Source organism: Manacus vitellinus, unplaced genomic scaffold, assembly GCF_001715985.3.
Source record: "Manacus vitellinus isolate BGI_N305 unplaced genomic scaffold, ASM171598v3 scaffold_0_pilon, whole genome shotgun sequence".
Taxonomy (NCBI): Eukaryota; Metazoa; Chordata; class Aves; order Passeriformes; family Pipridae; genus Manacus; species Manacus vitellinus.
In genome coordinates this window covers 33,002,853-33,029,005 of record NW_021938789.1, presented here as the reverse complement: position 1 = coordinate 33,029,005, position 26,153 = coordinate 33,002,853, and the positions used below count along the sequence as shown (strand labels likewise).

Sequence of the window (26,153 nt, the reverse complement as noted above, 5' to 3'; positions counted from 1 at the left end):
CTTTCACTGACTTCCGCCAGGTAAGCTGCTCTTTATAAATGCTACTTTAAAAAGTTTCAGGATATTTTGAGCGTAAAACTAGTCTCGCGTGCTTTCATCATATAGCATAAAAGAACAGTCACTTTTTAAAAAGCAGGTAGCACTCTTGAGGGATTCCTTTTTCTCTGCGGAAAGCACCAGTGAAATTCCCAAAGGACGCGCTGTAACATGTTCTAAAGAACAATAGAAAATATGACAGGAATCTGTGAGTTTTTACACTGGAACTTCATAGCTTCGTTTTCCTTTGTCTAGTTGCCAGTGGTTCGCTCACTCTGCCCCGGCAGCTCGAGCAGCGGTGCTGCCCGGGTTGCCCGGCCCGGCCCGGCGGCGAGGCTGCTGCTGCTGCTGCTGCGGCGGGGCGGCCGAAGCGCGTGGCGGCGGTCCCGGGCGGGACCCCGCAGCTGCCCGGATCGACCAAGCGAGCGCTGCCCCGCAGGGCGGAGAACGTCCCTGCCGGCCCCGCCCGGCTGCGCGAGCCCGGGAAGCTGCTCCTTACATGGGCATGGCCGCGGCTGCGCCGCCTCGCACCGGGCCCGGGCCGGGTGCCGCTGGAGCCGGGCCGGGCCGGGCCGAGCCGGGGGCGGCGCGGCCCGGGGGGCTCAGCCAGACAAAGAACAGTCCCGGCAACCAAATAAGGAAGTTGGAGCTGGAGAATTTCAGAATAGGAGCAGGGGGGTAGATGACGGGGAAGCCGGGGAAGAGGTCTGTGTGTGCAGGGAGCTGCTCTGTTGTTACCAGCGGAGTGGCAAATGCAGGGGATAGAGGCTCGCAGACTTCTCCATATCTTTCTGTGATCTTCTGCCAGCAAAGCTGAAGAACTCAAGCTGTGTTTGTCATACTTTCTCATATTTCTGAAAGCTCTCTATAGATTTTTGTTTATAAAGGAGGGGTCTTTGGCAGGCCCCTTGGCTAGCAGACTGAAGATAAATGAGTCATCCTCTGCCAGGGGGAAAGAATCCCATTGCAGATAATTTCAGGCATTACAAAAAGACATTATGAGTTTTTGTCTACTGTAGTGTTCTAATGAAAACTTAGAAATTCATCTAGAAAGGGTACACATGCATCCCTGAGTGGCAGAAGTGTGTGTGCAGTTGAGAGCAGTAGTAGAGAAAGAGAGAAAAGAAATAAAATAAGTTCTAAAAAAAACCCCAAAGTATGCTGACAATTCAGATAAAAAAGCATTTCATAACAATATGAAATATGGATAAACATTATGGGATATTAGAAATACAAATAAGATACGGTTTTAAACATAGATGTAGAATTCATATCCTGTGATCCCAATCCACAGTGTCTTGGGACATTGATTTTTTACTTATACTGACTGAAATTAAAAGGTCTTATTCCTGGTGGGAAAAGACAGAGAACATTGTTCACTTTTTCACTTCAGACTTACTTGGAGCAGAAAGAGTAAACACAAGAGAAACATTCAGAAGATAAAGGAGCAGCTATGATCTCTACTGACTGTGTGAAAGCTAGAATAGAGAAAACTAAATAGTTGAGGGCACAAATTTCAGCAGTAACTTTTAACGTACTGGCCTGGTTTGCTCTGGTTTCAAAACTTAAGCAACAGAACATCTCCTGAATTCACAGTCTTTATAGCAAACAATTACATGCACTGTGAGCTTGACATCTTAATGAAAAGAAGTAAGTTATGCCTTGATCTTGAAATTGTGACAAGAGCAGATCATAAACTGCTACTGAAAAACACTTAAAATATTGCAGGGAAGCCTGACTCAGAAGGAAAAGCTTCTTTATCTCTCCTGACAGGCCTCACAATTATAGCAGCTCTAAGTTACTGAAGTGTAGCTAATTGAAAGATACAACACACTCACTATTACCATATCAGGAGTATTAAAGAAGAGAATGTAATGTTGAGATTTGAGTTCAGAACTGGGAAGGACTTACAGGTGACATTCAAATTGCTGTAACCATCTGTGACTTTATATAAGCCTTCTACCAATTTTAGTATCCAAATTTGTACGTAGACCTGTCATAAATCCATAGTAATGCTTGTAAATGTCATTTTCAGTATCCCAGCTGAAGAGTGCTATGTCAATTTTACTAAGGAGTGAATCGTTTTCCAGGTTATATTTTGTTATATTTAATTTCCAGAGCTCTTACACATTGCTGTACCAGTAGTTGTGCAGGCCAGGAAATCTCACGGATTACTTAGAGGCAGAACAGACCAAGTATGTGGGTATGAAGTGTCTGGGTACTTTGGGAAGTTATTGGGATACCTGACTTCTCTATATGTTTGTTGTTCAACTGTCACTGTGCCAGTTCCTTGTTAGAAAGTGTCTGCATTGAAGACTGATGGTTTTTCTGCATGCTGTCATAGGGGTTACACAGTAAGTCTAATCAATATGATTTAAGAGATTTTTTTTTACCCTGAAGACCTTTGCTATTTTAGTTCAAAAGGTGAAATAGTGGTATAACAAAGAAGACTTAAGCATGAGTTGCTTCATCACCATGTACATACACAAACAGATGCACATATACATGTATTTCCATTAAAATAATAATTGCTGTCATCAAAATTTTCTCAGCAATAGAAACTTCTAATTTTTGTTTTTATCTAGGTATTACTAGAAGTTTGGAAAAAGACCCTTTGTTGTTGTTAAATCTCGTTTTCATAGATCAGAGACTTTGCAGTATGATTTGCTGTCAAGTATAGGCTCTAGCTGTTTTTTCCTTTTTGTGAAACACATAACTTTAATGGTATGTACTGGCAGAATTGAAAGTGATGGGAAATGTTTGCTCAAATAGTCTTTCTTGCAACAAACGTGATCTTTTATTTTCCAGAACTGCTAAGAAAAACAAAAGCCACAAATAGCTTAGTACTTCCAATTCAGACATTGGGAATTTCACCAGCAGAAAATAATACCAAACAAAGCAGTTTACAGTTAGGACCTCAGTGTCTGCCAACACCAGCCAAGTCAGGTAGAACAGGATACTTGTGTTGAGAGTATCTTAGATGATGCAGGACATAACATATTGCTTCAGGCTGTTTGCACAATCCAGCCTGCGTGGCGGATGGTGGGGACCTGTGTTCTTGAGCAGCAGATGTGTGTCCTATGCAACTTACTTGTAATACCAGATTCAATAGACTTTTGAAATAGTGCTCGATGCATTGGACTGGTACATATTTGGCAATTGCCATTTCAGAGGAGTAGTTAGTCACTTTTGCTTTTAGGAAATCCATACTGGCCTTCTAAAGAAATCTTAAACTCTCATGCATTCCAAGAAAATCAGTGTCCTGTTTCTGGCTTAGTAATCCCCATTTGAAGCTTTAAATGTTGTAAGGTACAGTATGGGAGGGCATGTAATTTTATGGAGATACTTTTTATTTTAAATAAAAATTTGAAAATCCACAATTGTTGGCATGTCAAAGCTTATTTTGCACAGCTAGTATAAACAAGATGCATTTCTCTTATTTAAGAAAAACAGGGAAATTGCTGAATTGAGCTCTATAAATCACTGAATTCAGTCAGCTGCGTATGAATCAGTTTGGAAGTTTGTAAGCTCTTTCAATTCCCTCTTCTAATCAGTTCTTCAGGGTCTATGTTACTGACATTTCCATCTGAGCTTAATGATTCTTCTACTGTAATATTATGCACAGTTCCATTGTGGCTAGTTGAATACTATTTGGTTGCTTTACAGCCCTGCCTGTATCCTTGAATTAATGTCCAGTTTTTAAAACGAAAAGAATCTCATGTTATGTGTCTCCCCCATGTAGAAAACACCATTTGGATCTCAATCACAGCTTCTTTCTAGACCTCAGAAATTTTTAGATTTGGGTTGTTGTTGTTTTTTTTTCTTTTTAAAAACATCCTCATTTGATTTTAAAAAAATTTGAAAGATCTCAACTAGTATGATCAGAATTGCACACTCCAGTGTAGCTTTAAATGTCCTTGTTAAATCACCAGCTAGGATATTAAATTTTTGAATATCTTAATGAAGAAAACACAAGGAGGCAAATAGAAGGAAGGAAATAGAAGTATGTAGTTATTTGTAGTATAGTACCACCTGGAAATTAGTTGTTGTGAATGACAATGTATGTACAAGTTATTAAAATATACTTTCTTCACTGAAGATACAATGCAGGAAAAAAGGTTGCATTTAAATGATACAAATTATTCTGTAGTAGTTTAAGAACTGGACAGGCTCTCTCATAAAGTCCATTGGGTTGTTTTATCTTCATTTGTTCTCACTCAGATTGCTGAGCAAATAATTACTTTGTGTAAGGTTTTCTCTCTGCATTTTCAGCTTTTCTTTCCTGGAGGCATCTGGTTTTGTACTTTAAACAATAATAATTTCATTTTATTTGCGGGGTGGTATGGAAAGTAAATCTTAATTTGTGAAGATTCTCAAAGTTAGAATGAATGCTAGCAAAAAAAAAATTCCAGCACTTTGGTAGTTGTCTGCTCTGCTAATGACATTTACCACTATCTCCACTGGTCCACAGAAATGATTTGCTGGGATCTTTTACTGCATTTTTCCAAAAGCTGGCTGTTTGTTATAATTATAATTACATTTTAAATATTTCATTTACATATTAGGACTTAATTGGAGTTGTATACAATTGTCTTTTTATGTGTCAATTAGTTTCTCTTATTTCTGTTTGCCAGTCATGCTGTACACATAGTTGGAAACTTCTTAAACCAGAAACAAATGTTCCTGGGTCTGGAATGATAGGCAAAATTGTTTACAAGAAGAATTATAGATCATATTAGGTTCTAAGTTAAGTATGTGGGTTGTTTTCTTTTCTCTTTGGATCTTTATCTCAGTGTTTGGTTCCCAGTAAGCTCATCTTCATTTTTACTTTCCATGCACAATTATGCTTGTAGAGTCACAGGGAAGCAAGTGTCTTGAACTAAGATGATGTGCACAAGCTATCTGTGCTTTCGTCTTCCATCCCCATGAACTGAACATGCATACGTGCATAGACATAAAATACTTATGTGCAAAATATGTAAGAGCTGTAACAGAGGAAAATGTCAGAGAACTCCTCAATGCATGTCTTTGATGTGGTATTATCTCAATCTGGTGTAATCAAATACAAAGGAGAAGGTACAGCCAAGAGATGTGAAGTCCAGGTACTGTTTTTCTATCATTGACTTTTCCTACTGTACATCAGTCTGCTCTTTCTTGTGTGTTACATTATCTGCAGCTACTACTGGCTGAACTGTGTTCTGCTTATTAGATAAAATACTGTTCTCGACAAGCATACCTGCCCAAAATCATAGGCATACCTACCCAAAATCATAGAGAGACCTGATCAGCCATGAGTGATACTCTTTTTATCTTTATACTGTCTTAATACTGTGTATGAGCTACCATGCTTCTTCCCCATAGTCACATACCCCATTTGGAAACAGAGTGCTGGTGTAGTGCCAGTCTTCTAGCTGCCAGGATCTGGCATGTCACTCTCTGTTCTTGCAATGGGGAGATGCTTTATTTTCTCCTCCCTAGTTGGCAGCATTCCTCTGTTCTCCCTGTTACATTCTGGAGTGACTGAGTGATGTGGATCAAGTTCTGAGTACTAAAGAGGACTTTGTGGTGAAAAGGGGTGAAGGGGATTGAGTAAGTAGAAAGATTTTCAGTGACACCTTGTTCTCCATCATCCACTGTAGAATGAATTTTCTCAGGTAGAAGTCTTGCTCATCTTGGAGGTTCATACCAGCTGGAAGAATATAGGTATGGTGATGTTCCTGTGTAAACCCAACAGATTCCAGGCATCCAGAGCTGAACTACAATACACACTGATTGGAAACTGGAGGTCAAAGAAGAAAGAGGACCACCCTTGCTTTGGGCTACCCTAAATCTTTTAATCATTGTCCAGGATGTTGGACGGTGAGATAAAAGGCAGCATGTTCTTACACTTATTTGCTGTTCATGATGTAGAAAACACAAATGATATCACTGATCACTTCTGGGGCCTAAGCATGGAATTGTGAATAGGTATGTTATAGATGTATCTTTTGTGATTATCCATCTTGTTTTGAGCAGATGTTTAAGTAGATGTTACTTATAAAACTGATGTTGGCGTGTAATCTGTAAAAAAGCACTGGACCCAGATCAAGCAGATTATAGCAGGAAGGGTATGAACCAGCAACAGAAATCGAGCACTCTTTCTCTCCTTGGGGGGGTAAAAAAAAAATAAATCTGCCTTGAAATGATGCCTTTAATGCAATATGTAGTAGTAATTAATGTATTTAGAGTAAGTGTTTGACACTCTGGAAAGTTTTGCATAATTAGACCACAAAGCAGCAAGATTTTTATATCATATAGTAAATGTTTTCTGATCTCTGATGTTATTCTTTGGCAAGTGAAGAAGATGCAGGAGACTATTTGTAAAACAGATGACTACAGTGCAATTGCACAATATGCTTTGTTCTGAAAAGAGTTTTAAATTCAGTTTAATCTGAAAACCTGAGGACTTGGTAGTGATGAGTAGTGACACAAGTGTTATTTTAAAAGACCTGAAAAGCATTAAAAGTCTTAAAAGGATAACTTGAGACATCACTTCTGCAGTTCTACGTTAAACGTGTAGCAATCCCACCCGCTCTGTCGTGCAGGCAAAAATCATGTGGAAATCATGGAAACTTTTCCTACGCAGATAAGGTGATGTAAATTCTCGTGGCAATACTTTTGTGTAGCTGTATGGCAATATGGAAGAGCCTGGGATGTTTTCTCTACGCTCTAGGGAGCTGCAGTGCCTGCTTCTGCTCTAGTAAAAATTTCTCAAGCTTTTCTGCGGGCTACGGATGTCGGGTTCCTGGAGGGAAAAAAAGTGAACTTCCAGCCTGGGACTCGAGACTTTTTTGGCAAAAAACGTGTCACAAAGTCCCTGCAACTCCGAGGGGAGAGTAAATAAGTCTGAGGCTGCGGCAACGGCGAGAAATGATCCCGATGGCGGCTCGCAGCGGGAAACACACGTCTCGCTGCCGTTCCCGGCAGCCTGGTACCGCCTCCCGCACACATCGGGGAGCCCGGGGCGGCGCGGGACTCTTAACGTGAAGCTGCCGAGTGGGACGCGCCGGCGGCGGCTCCTCAGTGAGTCACGGCGCGGTGGCCGCGCCGCCGGGCCCGCCCTATATAGCGCCGGGTACCTGCGGGCGCCGCTCCGCTCCGCCCCACGCCCGCCGCCGCTGCCCGCTCCCTGGAAACTTGCGCTCGGGTATGTGATAACTGCCCGCTCAGCCTTGCCGAGGTAAGATGGCAGGAGACTTTCACCAGTTCGTACGTGACGCGTCTTCTTCAGATGAGGTGAACGCACAGCAAAAGCGGTGATGGGAGGCAAGAAGTCAGGAAAAATGAAATCATGCTGTAATCGGACCGGGCAGACCGCCTTTCTTTCGAGTATTTCTTTTTTGCACGACTTTCCTGCCCTTTTAGTTTGCCACATCGTCTGTAGTCGCGTTCGAGTTTGACTGATGCACTTTATTTGCCGACCCTGGCCATCCCCTTGGCGTTTCCAAATGCAGAAAGGATGCTGTTGTGGCGCCAGCGGCTCTGTGCATCTCTGTAGCTCAAGACTTGCTAAATGAGTCCTTAGTAAATACAATAGAGCAGTTAAATATTAGTGCTTTCGCAGCCTTCTTTGTAGGAGACTTCTGTAGGAGCCCGATGATAGTCCTGGATGAAGACAGTTGGTACTGGGCAGGAGACTTGAACTTTTCTAAAACTCCTTAGCAAAATTAAACCAAAACCAAACAAAATATTGTTTGTTTGGGAGTTTTGGGAGGTTTTACTGTGGTTTGGGTTTTTTTTTTCTGCATGTCTGTAAGGAAGACATATTTGGTGATCTAGCACTGATGTACTCCTCTAGATACACTTCTTTTTGTCTAAAGTTTATCACTGAGTGTTGAAAGGAATTTGGTGTTAGTAATTTTGTAACTTATAACAGTAACAGTTTTGGATTCTTTCTTTTTCTTTTCCAAGTCTTCAGGAAATATTTGTTTAAATTTTAGTAGTGAAGGCAAAAAAAAAAAAAAAGGAAAGTTTCCTGGCAGCAGGCACATAATTGGAAAGAAGGCTGGGAAAAGTAAGAGTGGCCTTCCTTATAATGATGTGTTTACAGAAACTTGGAAGGCCAAGATATGCATTGGCTATCAAAGAGAAACCAACGTCTGCTGTTGGAACATTTGGGTCAGCTTTATATTAAGGAATATGGCACTGCAGAGCATACATCTAAAAATAGGAGTGGACACAGTCAATGTTTCATTAGGCTTTGAGGTCAAGAGACTGTTTTTCCATGGTACTCTGTGGCTGTATTGAACTGAAATCATGAGTCCTGGGAACAAACCTTATATTTCTGAAATTAACTTCATAAGATAGATTACATATTGTGCAGAAACTTTTATGTTCGCTCACAAGTCTGTGTGCACAGAAATTCATTGGAGGTCTAGGGTGGGAAAAGTTATGATGATATTCTTTAAGGCAGTCCAACAGTTTCCAGACATCCAGAGCTAGTCTGTGATTCACAATGCATACCAGACATAGAAGGATTAAGATACAGAATCGATAACAAGAGGATGGAAAAAAAAACCCAAAACAAAAACCAGAAAATGTTAAATGGCTCTCAACACGTTGATTGACTGTATCTAAACCACTTCACTATGAAAAAGGGTGCAAATACTTGTGAGAACAGCATTCTGAGAGAGATTCATCCTTTGGGTTGGGGAACAAAACCTGAAAGAACTGCCTGTGAAATAATATTCTGGTACTAATTTTCCTGACCAGGAGGAGAAAACCTGTGGGAAAAGGTAAGGGCAAAGAGATAAGAGTTGGAATAAAAAAACTAGAAAGATGGGGTAGGAGGTATACAGATGTTCTAGCAACTTTTGAAACACTTAGGAATATGCAGATAGGATTTTATTGGAATTAGGAGTGTCTCATTTGCATAAAGACATTTCTTTCATCTTTGAGATAGTAGAAACCTGATAATCACAAAGTCAGAATTTACCAAGTTATCATACATTGCAATCTGACAGAGAAGTTTTCCTAAAATTGGAATGGTGTATATGTGGTAAAGGTTTGTTAGCAGTTGGCAGATATATGACACATAACTTTTCTTGTAGCTTTATGAGAGTCAAGACATTTTTTTGTCAGTCAAAAACTGTTCTGAAAATTGAGGTGTGTTTTAACTAACAATTAAAGAGCACTGCTGTAAAATACGTTATTATGTTCTTATATTTAATGAAATCCTAGAAAATTCTCTATTATCTTTAAAATGTTCTTAAATTTCTCTCCTTTTTTTTTTTTTTTTTTTTTGGTAAGAGCAGAACAGTTATTCACATATTGTCCTGGCCAAGTTCACCTTGCTGGACACTCATGCACCTGTTATTGTGGGCCTATTATTTTTTACTGGCCTGAGTCAACTGTTTTCTCTTTGTGATGTGTGATGATTGCAGCATATAAAACTTTGCAAAGTATTATTCTAAAGTAATTACTTATTTGTGTAATTACAATTATTGCAAAGTAACTATTGAGAACTATGGTTCCAGGTAGCAGAAAGCAACTCACTATGATGGCGTGAAGGGCACAATAGTCTGCTCCACAAACAAGAGCGTGATTGCATTTTGTCATCCAGTTTGTGGTCTGTGTGACTGCAGCAGCCATTTCTAATAGCTGTGTAAGCTGTGTTAGAACAGCATGCCTCCTTTTTTGTAAGGACACAGTGGTAAATCTGATGAGTAATGTTCAGCTGTTGGGCTTTAGGCATTGTAAGACCAAGGGAGTGGTCTGGGTGGAATTGATCTATGGGAATGTTGATCAGCCCACTTACACGAGGCATTTCTTCTTTCTCTCCTCTACAGAATTTCTTTCTATTACTCTGTTTCAGAATGATCCATGAGAGACTTACCTTATTGAGCTTACCTCGTTCTCAACTGGGCAGAGTAAACTGATCTTACTTGTACAATTGTGTGTTTGATGGGAAATTATTGTATTCCTCAAACAGCAACTTAATTTCTCATCCAGTTCTGCTTAAATTAGCTGCTTTGCAATTTTACTCATGCCAGCATTAATGTGGATCCTGGGAGCAGAGTAGACCGTCAGTCAGTGAGATGTCATGTATGCAGATTTCCTCTGTCTGTATAGCATAATTTCCTTGTAGATTATGAATACTTATAGGCACTAAATCTGAAAAATATGAAGATAAAGACCTTTGGTTTTAACAAGTTGAGTTTCTAGGATGAAAATGTGTAGATAAGGGAAGTGCATAGGGTGCGGTGCGAAGAAACTGTCTGAAAGAAGAAAATAAGCATATGTACCATTAAGTTGCATGATTTCCATATGAAATATATTCTGCTGTTGTCATGTGTCTTTTCATTTGCTGTTTACTCTCCAAGAAAGGAGACTTCAAGTATTTGGGGACACATGGGACCTTTACTGACCTGTGAAGAGTTGGTGGCCCTAAGATTTTGTTTTCCCAATAAAAATGTCTGGGTTGTATGGAATATATTAATTGATGATAGTCCCATATATTCTCGAGAACATAATAATTGGCTAGAAATCTTTCATCCTGGGAATATTATTTAATCAAAATGTGCCTACGGAATTTTTTTATTCATGAATCATCTTCCATCTTGTAAATATTCCCGCTTTCTTAACAGATAGCATTTCAGTGCTAGATTAAGTAATAAAGTTCCCTTTAGAGTGAAGCTCCCACTCAGTAATAGCAATACTGAGCAATGATTTCATAGTGATAATACATTAATTTGGAAGAATTAGGAAGAACACATACAGAGCAATTACTAACCAAGTTATAGTATGCCCGGAAGACACATTTTAACCTCTTACTCTGCAGAAATTGAAGAAGAGTCTTGTGACCACAAGTGTCAGAACTTCCTGGAGCATTAAAGAGCATTTAACATTTGGGTATTCATATAATTAAAAACATAATTATCATAGAAGAAGAATCATAAATTCAGGCAGTTCTTTTTACATATGAAGTCTACTTTCTGGATTAGCACATAAATAGAAAATTTAAGAAATATTTTTCCTCCACACTGTTGTCTAGACACTTAATGTGATCCTTTTCCCACCTGCTTGAGACATTCTAGCCTTTGCCAAGGCAGGAAGTTTGTATTTCCTTTATTGAAGCAGAAAGTGATTGTAGTTAGTGTATTGTCTATGGCACTCCCCAGTGCTTCCCCCTTCCACAAAGGGAAAGAGTTTAAGATAAACAGATTTTATTTTTATATAAATAAATAAATACAGTGGGCTCAATTTCTCAATGGACTTTTTCTGGCTTATACACTTGCATGAGGTGAGCCAAGAAAAAACTGAATCTGCTTGCACTAGTTTTCATAGTGTGCAAATCTCTCCAGTGGTAATTTGAATAAGAAATCTTGGATTACCTTAGATTATTTTATACCATCCTCTAGTAACAGTCATTCAGAATTCCTGGAAGTCCTTCCCAGGACATTCTTCTGAGCCTGGGAAATTGTATTCGTTCACATCACCGAAATATGTTCTCCTTGAAATTCCTCCTTGAAATGCACTCAGGATTTTGTTTGTTACCAATTTCAGAAGATGGTGTACATTATATGTGCTGGTCTATAGTGTAGGATAAGGAAAAAAATCAATTCTTCTAATTATTCTCTTTGAGAAATAAATCTTTTATCACAGTTCACTATAGTATATTTCAAGCAGAAAGTGGCAATATGGCATTGAGTTTATACCTCAGCCTTAAAAATGTGGAAGAGTTATTTAGTTGAAGAGTTGAGTCTGTGCATCAGGAGCTGCAATACTGCATTGCCAAAGTATCCAAGTTTTGGTAAATGTTCCTAAGATGGCACGTCTTATTTGTCCTTTAGGTATTATGTAAAGTAAAGGCTCTTTAGAAAAAAGACTATTATTTGCAGACACAATGTGTCAGCCAGCAGAAATGTACAGGAAAAGATTTTTTTGGTTTTCATTGGCAATATGGTTACATTTTTTTCCAGACTAAAATGTAAAAATAGAGTAACACACAAGAAAACTGGTTTAGTGATGTTAACATTTATAACAATCAAATTCACCGATACTCATCTTGTGTGCTGCTGTATCCATTAAAACAACGCAGTACCTGAGGTGTGTGTGTAAATAACAGGAAAACAGAGGGTATTCCATTTACCACATTAGTATTTACCTCTTTCCTTTTACGATCTCAAGTGAGATTTTTTACAATCTTTGCATTTACAAGAAAATGACTAAATTTTGTTCTAAAACGGGTGGCCAAGAAGGCCAATGGCATCTTGGCCTTATTAAGAATGGTGTAACAGCAGGACCAGGGAAGTGATCATCCCCCTGTGCTCGGCACTGGTGAGGTTGCACCTTGAGTACTGAGTTCAGTTTTCGGTCACTGACTTTAAAAAGGGCATGGAGGTGCTGGACCATGTCCAACCAAGGGCAACGAGGCTCATAAAGGCCTAGAGAACATGTCTTCTGGGGAACAGCTGAGAGAGCTGGGTTTGTTTAGTCTCGAGAAGGGGAGGCTCAGGGGGACCTCATCTCTCTCTACAACTACCTGAAAGGAGGTTGTTGTGAGGTGGAAGTAGGTCTCTTCTACTGTGCCTGCAGTGAGAGGACAAGAGGAAATGGCCATAAGCTGAGACAGGAGAGATTCAGGTTAGATATTAGAAAACATTTTTCACCATTAGGGTGGTCAGGCATTGGAATAGGTTGCCCAGGGAAGTGATGGAGTCCCCATCCCTGGAGGCATCTGGATCTGGTGCTGAGTGATAGTGGTTTAGGGGTTACAGTGGTAGTGCTGCATTGATGGTTGGACTTGATGTTCTTAGAGGTTTCTTCCAATCTTGATGATTCTATGATTCTATAAAAGCATGGAATTTAGACGAAGACTCAGTCAGCTGGATTTAATTTTTAAATTGCAATTTAAAATTAATTTCTCTCCTGTGACAAATACACTTCAGAGAGCAAGAAATGCATGCATGTGGTATCTAATGGGCTGGAGAAACTTCTTTAGGAAGTTCTGTCTGGATTCTAGTCAATAGAAAAAGAGTATGGAATATTTAGATTTTTTGTACTTTTTCTGCTACAGGTTCATTTAAAAAGTATGATCCTAGTTCTCCAGACACACTGAATACAGAAATCTGGTTTAAATCAAGACTCACATATGTTACAACAACTTTTCTCAGGAGAGCCAACCTGCTGATTTTAGGCCAATCTTTGAGCTGGTCTTGCTCCTACCCATTTTTACACCTTAATCACAACTTGGAAGACTTCTCCTTAACAAAGCATCATTATGTTCTTTCTGTAGTTGGATTTTGAAGTATTTTTAATTTTTTTACTCTATGGCTGAATCTGAATTCTTCTGAATAGGCTGAATCACAATTTTTTACGAGAGGAGATAATGCAAGTATGTTTCTGTGTGCATATGAATCTAATGGTGTGTGAATATACGTGTGTGTGTCCTTACACAGCATAAAGTAAAAATCTGTATCTGACACATGAGGATCATTTGTTTAAAGCAGCTATTCGAGTGCAAAACACTTCTAATAGCCAACTTTGGCTAGCAAGGAGATTCACCAAGGCAACATAAAAAGTTTTGCACAAATGAAAGGAGAGTTTCCTTGTGCAGAAACCCAGTGGTGCTGCATTTCTTCCAGCCCACCTCACTATACTTATTTTGGCTCTGAAATATAAAGCCTTTCTTTTCAGTGTTTGAAGGCTTCAAGAGGGCAACTTGATTTATGATTGTATTTTGTTTTGACCAAAGATCTAGTGAACTTTTTAGTACAAGTGAGGATATGAAAATCCCAGAGGTGGTCATAATATTTTATGGATGGGGTACTTTCACGCAGTCTGTGTTTGTGTGTGATCTGTGTTTCCTGTCAAAACTTCTAGGGAATTAAATGAAGGCGTGAGTTACTTGGTATTGCATTACTAATGTTAAGTCTGTTGCTAGATGATGCCATTTATTTCTGTGCAAATCTGAGGTGCCTAAACCAGAATTACATAAAGAATATTTAAAGGGGTTATTCAGAAGTGTTCATCAGTATTGCTCAGATGACAAGCCATCAGACTTTGTATTTTTTCTCTATAAACTGTAGATTATTGTCAGTGACCAGAGACTTTTCCACAACAGACATGCTTCCTGGTCTAACATGGCCAAATTCTATTCTTTTTCTGTTTCTAAAGCTACCTGATAATTTTCATATATTCATGATAATTCTCACGTGCACAGGTTCAATGTCCTTGCTGAATTGCATGTTTATTTTTTTACATATAACATTCGTAGGCTATTTTTTCAGTCAGTAAATAGATTACCATATTGCTTGGCTATGCTCTAGGAGGTAGTCTTGGTTTCCCACACGTCTTCATAGTTTTCCTATCTATAAAAAAATCTAGAGAACTCTATGTAACTAAAAAAGAGAGACACCTCTTCTATCAGTTCCTGCAAGCATATGAAATCCAATTTATAATGTGAGACTATGGAAGTTCAAACTACATTGAAAGTATATTACATTGTCTTATGAGTCTCCAGGATGTTACATGTGGTTTCCATTCTTTTATCTTCAGTGACTTTTGGAGTTTCTGCTAGAGATTTTGTAGTTATTAAATGTTTAACATTTTCTTAAGTGGTTCATCTGGAATTTCTGGAAAATTGCTTCAATTTTCTGCTTTGCATTAAAATACCTAAGCCTTTTTGTCTGGTTGGGGGTTTTTGTTTGTTTGTTTGTTTGTTTTATAAGAAAAGAAAAAAAATTACTATCAGTTGTATTTCAGGAACATTTGTGCTCGTCTATGGTTTTCTCTGGCCAACAAACCACAGCAACTTTAAGTGTTTCTGAGATTCTAGAAATAAAAATTATGCACTGATTCTAAAACTCTGGGTTCCCACGTCCCCCATCCCTTAATTTAGTGATGTTTTTGATGGTTAGGTATAAAGAGACAATTAATATAAATAATGACATTTATCTGAATCACATGAAATACCCAGAAGAAGGAACAGAAGGCTCGGAAATCAGGATCTCTGCCATGTTTCCCTTGTTCTCCTACCAATTATATGGCTGCCATTATAAACTAGCTGCAAGCAACACATCAGCCTTCTCTGCAGCCCTTGCACCAATCTAGTCTTGAGGTCAGATGCACGTCATGTGGTAGGGCCAGTGCATGGTGCAACCCTTCCCAGGATGGTGAAACTCAGCACTGACCACATACATTACAGTTAGCCCAAGATCAAGGACTTGGTTTCAATTCTGAGGAAACTCTTAAAGAAATAAGCAGTGCTTTCTGGATCACAAGTTGACATTTAAAAGGAGCAGGCATTTTGTGATTGCCTGTCTAAGCTTCAGTGTATCCAACTGGTCTGTGATTTCTCACTGGAAGTTTTCTTCAGCAAATGATCACAGGGATTCTGCGGGTTCTGCAAGAAGTATCGAGAAATTTAGACCTCAGAAACACACATAGAAGTTGTGGATGTTCTATTTGTTACAGACTACAGTAATAAATCAGGGTATTAACATGTGAGCACAAATGTTAAAAATTAGTTTCAGGTTCTTTTGCCATACAGGTCTTGAGATTAAGTAAGCCATTCCTGCACTTCTTACAAGGATCTGATTATTATCTATGGGCAAGGCTCTTTGTGTGGTGAAATGTTTGCTTCAGAAAATGTATTGATATCTTTAATGCTAAATTTAGCATGTTATTTTTGGTTTTATCCTCTTCTGGCTGCAGTTTGCTCCTCCTTCAAGCTGCCAGACAAGGGTATTGCATCCTCACTTTGAACAATCTTTGAAACTGTTTTGTAACTTTGTAAAGTTAACATTCTGGTTGGGTATACACTTTGGACTTTTTTTGTGGTACGGTGTAACCAGAAAAGAGGAGTGACCTAGGGACAGTTAATTATAAGGAATTACAAAAGCTCTCCGCTGACCATTGAGGCTCATTGTCGGTTTGCAGCTAAAACACAGCACTCACATTATGTCCTTTTTTGGATTAAGAAGATAGATGTTTGTTCTTTAAGCATTACTGTCTACAAATGCAAGAGACAGACCCTGTTTACCGAGTGAATTCTTGTAAGAGTACTGAATTAGTGCAACTGTTTGCAATGCTAATATTTGAAGGAACATGCTCATTGATAAAGAGTGGAGCAGAATAGAATTGGAATGCTTTTAAGCAGGAAGCTGATCTGTAGTAGATGAAAGTTGGGGGAGTTGAGTGAATTTGTATGAATATACAGAGCTCTGAGATGCCTAATATTTTTACTAAATAATCTCTCTCTTTTCCAAAAAGGTTTATTATGCCTACCAGAATTTCCAGTACTGATATAGCAAAGTTGGTTATGCACAGTAATAGAGGATTGACTAATGAGAGTGAAACTGGGATGTTTGGGGGAGATTTTTAAATCATGTGAATAGTACCTTTTTAATTAATGGAAGTGCCAGGGCCTTCTGATAGAAGACAGAAGCTGCTTGTCTGAGAGCTTAAAATCTTCACAAATTCATAATTAAATAATACGTAATGTGCTTCTGAGTTAGACAAATTGTCTCTGTCATCATTGATGGTCTTTGTGATAGAGACAGAATAACAGAAATTTGCTGTCAAGCTTCCCAAGTTACTGATGTTAATCTCTGTGGTTGGTTATTGAGATTATTCTCAAATGCTTCATCTACTTAATAACCTCAGATTCCTCAAAAGTTCTATTATAGATTGTTCCGTTTTTCATGAAATTGAAAATGTCTTTGTCAAGAGTCACTTAAAAAGGAAGGAAGTTACTAATATGATTAGTTTCTCAATTAATTGAATTCCATTTTGGAAATTTTAGAGTTCACTAAAATGACTGACCACCGTTGAAGCCTGTAGAAAAATTTAAGTGGTGGCACCATGTTGCATGAAGGACAGAAAAGAGGTGGTGAAATAGTTTTTTGGAAGATGGGAGGCATACAAAAAAAGTATTTCCCTAATTGAGAAGCAGTTTAATATTTCAGAGTTTTCCTTGGATGCTCTTGGGTGTATCCATTCAGGTCTAAATTAACTGTTTGTCCTGTGACAACTGCTGTCTGTGCCTAATTTTCTTGCTATCCGTTATCAGGTCTTTCATTGCACAGACTCCTGTTATACAAGCAGTATACACTGAAGTGCAGATTGCCATGTTTTGTGGACAGGGACATATGTTTTAACTAAACTATCATGCTTTTGGTTTAATGGAACCATTTCAGTGCCTTTTTTCAGAAAATATTAATAGTTCTGCCATTATAATAGTAGATACTGTCCAGTGCTTTTGAGTAATTGTCTTTTTAATTAAATTCTCATTGAGGTGCTAATTCTTGAGATTTATCTGCGGCATTTTTAGATTTTTTTGTTGCCCAGTAAAGTCAGGATTACATTTACTATTGTTTATGAATTTACACACTGGCCTAAAAACTGAAGGATAAGTAAGCAATCAGAAATAATATTGTTGTGCATCATATTCAGGCTATGCCAAGTCAGGCTATGGCTGGGAATACACAAAGTTATAGAAGCCTTTAGGAAGTGTCAAGTTTAATTAGTTGTACTTCATTAAACTTTATTCTTTCTGTTCCATAATAAATATGTGCATCTAAGTAATCTGGAGTACCTACTACGGTAGGAGTATCTTTTCTGGTATAATTCCACCAGCTCAACTGTTTCCTTCAGCTCTAGTTTCAGTTTCCTAGACCAAAACAGAGGGAAAAGCAGCATTTCTAAACTGTACTGCAGAAAATTAGTACAACTGGTTGTTAAGCCAAAGTTAACTAAGTGGTACTTAGCCGGTATTGAAGGAGATACCTTCTAATTTATATATTTTTAAGAATTTTAAACTGTTATTCAACTGATGGTGGCAGAGTTTATTCTGAGACTTCATTGTATGAGCTTTCTCAAGATTTCAGAGAACCACAGAATCATTCAGGCTAGAAAAGACGTTTAAGATCATCGAGTCCAACACATTAACCCAGCATCACCATTAAACCATGGAATAAGGTGCCATATTCACACATTTTTTGAACACTTTCAGGCATGATGACTTCACCACTTCTTTAGGCAGCATCTTCCAATGATTTACAACCTGTAGAAGTTACACATTATTGCCTTTACCGTGGTCATTCAACAAAAAGGTTATCCTGAACTCCTGAGAAACTCTGTCATAACACTTAATAGGAAGGTTTTTCTATTCCAATTTTTTGAAGCAGATGATGTCATTCATCGCTGTTGTTTAAAATTCTTGGATTTTTATGCCATGATAAACCTTCCCTGTGATCTGAGTATTTAATTAAAACTTGGAAAAGACTGCAGTGTGACACCAGGGGACACTGAGTTAATATCCACAAAAAATTCCCATAGTCCTTTATATATAGGGACATCTTCCAGGCACAAAGGAAAGATTTCTGCATTTTCACTGCTTGAATCTTCTATTAAAGGTTGTCATGAAAGGTAGCATATTTAGACTTTGTAACAAGTTTTCTGGGAAGAACAGGAAGATTGACTCACTTCAGTCACGCTACTACATGCTGATCAGTGCTTTCCATTTCTGTTACTACTGATTGGACTTAACCTGGGACCTGGGTATGAAACCTTTGCATCTCCAAGCATTTCTGTTCCATTTAAGTGGCAAATTACTGAGATACGTAATTCACCTTAAAGAAAATTACTCCCAAAGCACAGACTAAAATTTTTTAAACTAAGTATTTCAACACATGAATGAATTTTTCAGTAAAAATTTTCAGATTTGTTTGAATGAAGTTAAATTCATATGAAAGTTGCCTGATTTTCAGAGCTACTAGTTACTGTTGCTCCTATTGATTTCAATGGTATGTCTGTGTGCCTGAGCACACAAGCTGCTGGTTTGAATTCCTCCTTTCATTTACACAGTTGGGAAGTTGGGAAAGCTGTTGCAGCTTCTTTTTTTCTGTGATAAAACAAAAAGATGAGAGATTCAGCATGTACATGCCCAGCTAGCATATCAGTTCTGCTTGTGGCTGCTATATATAGTAGGCTAACTTGCATAATAAGAGTGGTAGGATAGATGAGTGAGAGACCTGCGGTTGAATTTTTTCCATTACAGCAGATGTTTTCTCTGATTCCAAAATGACAGAGCAACAGCATACAGTAGTTGAAACTTAAAAGAGTTATAATAACTTATTTAGCAGGAACTGTGCTTATTACAATAAAACTTCACCAAAATCAATTAGCAGGTTTTGGTGAAGTTTTATTGTAATAAGAATCAATTAATGTTAGATAAATATGGCTGCCATATTATTTTGGATTGTGGTTTGAGTTTAACTTCATTCCCTGCTTTCCCTGACATTTTATGAAAACTAGGCATTAATTGAAACAACTATTAAAGTGATAATTTAGAAAATGAGCACTGGCTGATGCTAACAACTTCATATTGTTATAGAAAAAAGCAAACCTAATTATGGAGTAAGTAGCCAATTCATGCATCAACAAAAATACACAAGGTTGAAACTGGTCAAGTGAATATTGTTATTTATACTTTTGTCATTCAGGTAATCAAGTCTTAAGCTACAAGTCTTCATTTTTAGGCCTGTATTGTATACTTGATAAGACTGTGTTGAGGTAGAACAAATATTTCCAATAAGGACTTCATTAATTTTAAGGTAGTTGAATTGAAAATGTGTATGTGAACTGAAACTTGAAGATCTTATCTGGTCACTGCCAAAGTAAAGTGGACATACAACAAGTTCATTGTTATGCTTCACAGTTACCAACTAAAGACATGGCTTCACAAATCCTACCTTGGAAGGGATTTCCTCACCATCAGTGTGAGCTAGAGGAGGTCCAGCTTTCAGATGCTTGTTTCTGGACAAGCACCACCCTTCTGTTGCACCAGCAGAACTCTTTGGTTGGCTGCTCTTTAATCTGAAGCAGTGAACAGATTGAAGATTTAAAAAAGCCAAGCAAACAAAGAACCCCAACCCCTAAAGCAAAGCCACAAAACCCCCAACTAACAAACAAAACCACAAATCCACCCAGTTTTAGTGTTATTTTCAACTTTTAATTCACCTACCCTTTCTGCTGTAAGAGTCCTAAACTGTTGTGTCATCACAATTGGATGTGAAAGAACAGAATAGGGCACACAGAAGTATTTAGGGTTGCCTTAGTGAGTAAGGGGGACAGGGAATCCATGGTATCATAAGACCACATGGTTCCTAAATGAGAGCATTCACAGTGATATTCAGTGTACTCTAGATTACATTTATTTTCTGCATACCTTTACTTGATTAATGTTTTCTTTACTGGGAGTCACTAATGTAAACATGGCAACATTTACTGTAAATTTTTAAAGAGCGTATGCTGCACAGCTGCAACTAAAAGCAGTAGGAGCCATTCAGTGAACTCCTCTCAAACTTTTCTGGAAAAAGCAGAGGACAAAATGACCTACCCTGACTTTTTGTACTGTGGTAAATACATTTTTGTGTTTGTGTGTGTCTGTGTGACAGTGCCTAAATAAATTATGTTCTCAATAAAATTCCATGCCAGCAAATATGGCATGCAGACTTGAAACAGGAATTGGATTATTGCTTAGCAATTTTGCACTAGAAATACAATAACTAGAATTTATGTTTACATTAATGACAGCATGAGCATAAATTTCTCTGGGCTCTTTTATTCTTCATGTACTATGTGATTGCTTTTTGTCTCTCAAAATACAACACAATAAAGACTAGCAATCTCAGTAATAGATGTGAAAAACTGAGTGCAAGGACTGTTTTTTTCTCAGGCGAACCTTGTAGGTCCAATGGGTTTTGCTGCACATATAATTTATTTTTATCGTGTGCAGTCAAGGAGTCCTAGTGTTTTTGGTGAAAAGCTCAACTGATATGGTGTCAACATCTGTCTCTTAGTAAATGAATAGCATATAATATTTTACAATAATTAACTAATTTCTTCAAAATAATGTCATGCTCAACACAAGGGACCATAATGATGGTACTACAAAACAGAGGCTTTGTCTTTTTCAGGAACACAAAGAGTAAGCAGTAAATGAAACTGGTAGATGCTTGTGTCTCTCTCCTGTTTATATATGCTGGATTAGACCTCTCCTTCTAATTTGTTTCTTTCTAGGGTTTCTAGAGGAACTCCCAAGTCTACACAACTAACGTTACAGGAATTAAAACTTTATCCTTTCCTTTTTACTAGAATCATGTACATTTTACACATATCTTCTCAGAGACTATGCAACTCCCTTGTTCTGTAGTTGATGACAATTTTAAAGGTGGTTTTCACTAGAGGTTCTCTTTTCAGTGTTGTACTGGGAGATCCAGTTCTTTGCAGCTAACTGCTGGCCTTATATGATGATCCTCACTGAAGACTTTGTGGACACTTCTGAGTGTTTAAAGCAAGATGTTAAGTTGCAGAGAGGTTTCCTATTAAGGAAAAGTGATGTAATGTCAGTGGAACACTGCCAACTTCTCTCTGCTCATTTTATTTATATTAGCTGCATACCAAAGAAAATGCCCCATAAAACACGAGTGCTCCTTGCTATATTTAGCCAAGTTAATTTACTAATACCAGGATATTATGTTTATATGCAATGGAAATAATTATAAAAAGATTTAGGTGCATCTTATTGAAATAAAACAGGTTGAACTTGGGAAAAATAAATGCTAGATTTGTTTCTGATGCATAGAAAGACTCTAGGGTATCTTTTAACATTTATACTTGCAAGATATGTATTTCTGTGCTGAAAAGCATTGTTTAACATTTTAATTGAAGTATTTTTCTGATTGTGTAAGGAACATAAAGTACAAGGAAGTTAATTACATTAGTCTGAGTCTTTTCAGTCTAAGCAGTGCAGATGTGACTAAAGCCAATCTTGCCATACCTGCTCTGGTCTGATCTTCTTGTCTGAAATATTTACATTCATCTTCATACACAATACAGTGGGATACTGTGTGCTTTTTTTGGTGATGTTTAAAATCACTTTGGCATATCTTTTGTTGATTGCCTTCTCTGAATTTTTTAGGACTACTTTTTAAATGAGTAAATGAGTCTCCTTTTCAATGAGTAGAATTTTTTTGCCTGGCTTGTGTTCAACTCTTTGTTCTACAGCTGATGGTGTTGATAAATAATCACAAGATTTCTTCCTGACTCTAACAATGTTACTTCATAATGCTGTTAAACAATTTGACCTTTTCTATTAATTCTACTCCTACATAGTGACACTAGCTGGGTGTGGTAGTGTTGGAACTATGGATCCTCCCTGATACTAATTCCACCTAAAAGAATATTCCCCATCAGGAGTAGCTGAGTACATTTGTTAACTGCTGATAAATAAGAGCTGTCATACTAGCCAGCTGCATAATGCATATGAGAAAAAAACCTGGTATTTTAAAATTATTAAATTAAATGCTAACTCAAGCATAACTGTGAAACCGTGTGATGTATTATCAGTTCTTCAGTTGTCTCATGAGCTACCAAGTCGTGGGTGGGGGAGAGAATTTTTGGGCAGTGTCATTTTTATCTGCATTACTGAGGATGCGTTGAACATTTTATATATTTTCTGCTCAAATCTGAGTAGCCTGTCTTCATTTTGAAGCCTATGGTTTATTTGGATAACTTCTAAAGACACTTCTTTAAGAGAGTCTTCATACTTTCTGACATTTAGCATCTAATTTACACATTCTGAACTGCACTCTGGAGGTTTCACTGACTCTCTAGAGGGCTGTACTACTAATAATGTAAGTGAGATGCCAAAGAGGAGATGATGAGAGCATTTTCCTATGTATCTCCTTTTGGCTAGAAGAATTAGAGCAACATGACATCAAACTGAAGTGCTGTAAGGCCAGAAGAAAAAGGCAAATGATCTTTTAGTCCTATCACAAATCAAGTATTACTGTTTTACACATCTGGAGCTTCTTCTAGAAATATAAAGCTATGTTTATGTATTATAGAAAATGATTGCGAGATTCTGTTGCTATTTCCAAGTCTGCAGATCTTTTTTCATTCATTCTGAGTGATTCATTAGGGAAGTAGATCATGCTGAGAAAAATCATGAGAAAAAATTTTGAGTTAACTAAGGGTCGAAAAACATTTCCTGCAATTATGAAGTATGTGAAGCTGGGCCTTTTGCCTTACAGATTCCTCATAATTTCAAATATCAGATTTTAAACATTAGACGAATTTAAAAAGAACCCAAAGAGCCTTGGATCATGAAATGCCATTTCTAGTATTAGGCTCTTGAGGGCAAATATTCTCCCTAGTGTAGAAGATCAGACATAACTAATCTGTGAAGTATTGCCTGGACAGGGTACAGCAAGAATTCTGTGCTATCAATTCTTGCTTAGCAAAATTTGTTTCCCCATTTTTTAAACTGATTATTTAAGTAACTTTAATATTGAAGTCTTGAAATTCATTTGGAAAACTGCAGTCTCTGAAGGTTTATGAAATGACTGAAAAATGGACAGCTTCAGACAACATTGCCTTTAGGGCATGAGAATGTAATTAATGTGGTAAGTCTAAGTGCATGGGCTCTTTAGAGTCTTGGCATGAGAAAGAGGATGACTATAGGGAAATGAATTCATCTTCGTCCAAACAAAAATGCTAAGCAGCAAAGTCTTTCTGCAAATCTGGGTTCTCACTTTCCCTGATGTATGGCACAACCAGTTGGAGAACTTAAATGTCTTTGCCTTATTTTGTACCTTTTTGACAAAATTTTTTAAAAGCTCTCTGGTGTCTCTAACTTTTTAACTTTCATTTAATTATTCATTTTTCTGCAGTAAATTATTATCATATTTTGTATGAATAGTCTAATAAATTAGCTGACCTCAAATCATCCAAATGCTTTTGTTATTGTGCAAACTTTTGCTCAGTGCTGTGTTTGATGTTTCTCCCTAAAGGAGAATAGGAATTGGAGGATCTTTCGGATAAGAAAAAGGATCAATGTACTGTGTAAATTTTAACTGTGACTACAGAGTAGTTTAAGTAACCTGATCCAGAGACACAAGGGTCACGCAGGTTCTAACACCTAGAATAATTATCCTTGTGTTCACTGTAGAAAACTGTAGTAGAGAAGGGTATTTTAGGCCAGTGTTTTCCAGAGAACTAAGTAAGCTTTTCTAGAGAAGCTAGCATATGAAATGAGGTAGAAAATAAAGTAATGAATTTTGGTATCCATACACCTTAGGTAGGTCTTCTGAAGCTCACGAGGAGTGCTGAAGAGCTGGTGATAGCCCAAGGGAAGAGGGAGACAGATGAGGAGAAAGAAGTTAGAGAGAGGGAGGTCAGCAAGAAGAAAAATTAAAGACAGACTAGCATTATAGTATTGCTGAGAGGAGCAGTGCATAGGATCATGTGGAAATTCATGGTTCATGCAGGAAGAACTGTATAATCCGCACTGATGCTGACTCTAGTGCTACCAGTTTTGGTATTGTCAATATCCCTCTGTCTTTGAAGTAATCTACAAGTCCAAAATTACATTTTTGATATGGAACTATTGGTTGTTTATTAAAGCACAGCCTGAATTTTCTTTTTTCTATCCCAGCTGCTTGTGAGGTAAAGGATACCTTGCAGTCCAAGCTGTTGTGATGCTTGAAGAGAAGGTTTTATACACAGTTAATGTTGATTTCAGTGTGAAAGATATATATTGCTACTTTTCATCTTAGTAGCACTTCCAATAATGGAAACAACGCATGGATTATTTTTTTTAATTTCAATTTACTGACAGTGATTTACCAGTAGTTTCCAGATGTAATCTAAGTACTCCAGTTATGTTAAGAAAAGAAATTATATATAGAATTATATAACAGCTTGGGTTGGAAGGGCCCTTAAGAACATCTAGTTCCAATCATCCTGCCATGGGCAGGGAACGCAGGCAGGGATAAAGTGCACACTACTAACAATTCAATATAAAAACCTTTTTCAATAGGAACAATAAGAACAAAACAAACTGCTGTTGGCCAAGATAAACAAAACTGACTTTACTCTAGGAATAGGTAAACCAGTCTTCTTGACATCCATTCTGGAATGTTCATTTTAACATAAATCTAATCTTAATAAATATGGGAAAATATAACTTGGGACCCTTAAGTCAGACAAGTGCTGTCTCTAATATTCTTTCTCCAAGAGTCAGCTCTGGGCTGAGAAGGTGCATGAATCATCAAAATAATGAGTCCATAAAAAGAGAATCTTCCTTCACAATTGTCAGAAAAAATGGGTTTAAATTCTGAGACATACATTTTCTTTTGTAACTAGCTTTTTACAAACAACTCCGTGATCAAACTGAAGGCAAAAAAGACACCTTTGTTTTGTCTGGGAGGTTTTTACTGCAGGGCAAATGGGTGGAGTGGAATTAACTGATTTCTGGAGGTCAGCTCAAGCAGTCAAATAGTAAAAACTGTACTACAACATAGAAATAGTACAATTGTTGACAAGGATAGGTCAATACATTGTCTCCAAATATGTAAATGTTGAATAATATGCAACATACCCTATTTTTAATATATATTACACATCTGTATATTTTACTTTGAAAGTGTGAAGAAATCCCATAAAGAAAATCCTATAAATCAAAAAAATTAATTTCCAGCATATTTGTTTAGAAAGAGATGTGTTTGACTTACCAGAAGTTGACCCACAATATATAAAACCAGAATGTCCTGTGGTATGCACACTTCTTTTTAAAAGCCTCTAGATTGTATGATTTAGCAAGACTCCTCATGGCAGTTTATACATCTACTCTGTGTGTATTGCCTACATTAGCAAGTGGTACAGAAAAACAAGGGTGGCTCGGTAGAGTGAAAAAACATGATGTACACTATACATTTCGGGGTCACTGGCTTGATGTTTGATTTTTCACTTTGGACTTGCTCTAGTCTGTTCCCAGGGGTTGAAGGCCCTTGGTCGCTCAAGTTTGTTAGTTCATTTCACCGGACAGCTCATGTTCTTGAGAGGCTGGTCATGGATGCAAACTGGAGAACAAGCAAGTGGGAAACAGTTGGAAATTTGCTTCAAAAGTACATTTCTGATCCAAGCTAAAGCCCAAACACAGTTATGTCCTTACTGTCCTCTTAGAAGAAGTGCCAGTCTCTGAGGTTCCTTTTTTTTTGTCCAGTCACTATGTTGGTCACTATTTTATTTGGGAAAAATGAAATATGGCCCTTCCTCTTGTTTTCTCT

The 26,153-nt window shown here is 37.7% G+C and overlaps 1 protein-coding gene across 6 annotated transcripts in view; it reads left to right on the top strand.

Moving 5' to 3' along the window:
• Positions 1 to 26,153, top strand: part of PALLD (palladin, cytoskeletal associated protein) — a 203,007-nt gene that overhangs the window by 130,416 nt on the left and 46,438 nt on the right. Inside the window, exon 1 of one of the 6 annotated variants that reach the window (XM_029960263.1) lies at positions 7,189 to 7,255. The exons of the other annotated variants lie outside the window; for them this stretch is intronic. The gene's annotated coding sequence lies outside the window, so the exon portion shown is untranslated. Of the gene's footprint in view, positions 1 to 7,188; positions 7,256 to 26,153 lie in introns of those variants that run through there. 6 annotated transcript variants of the gene reach the window in all.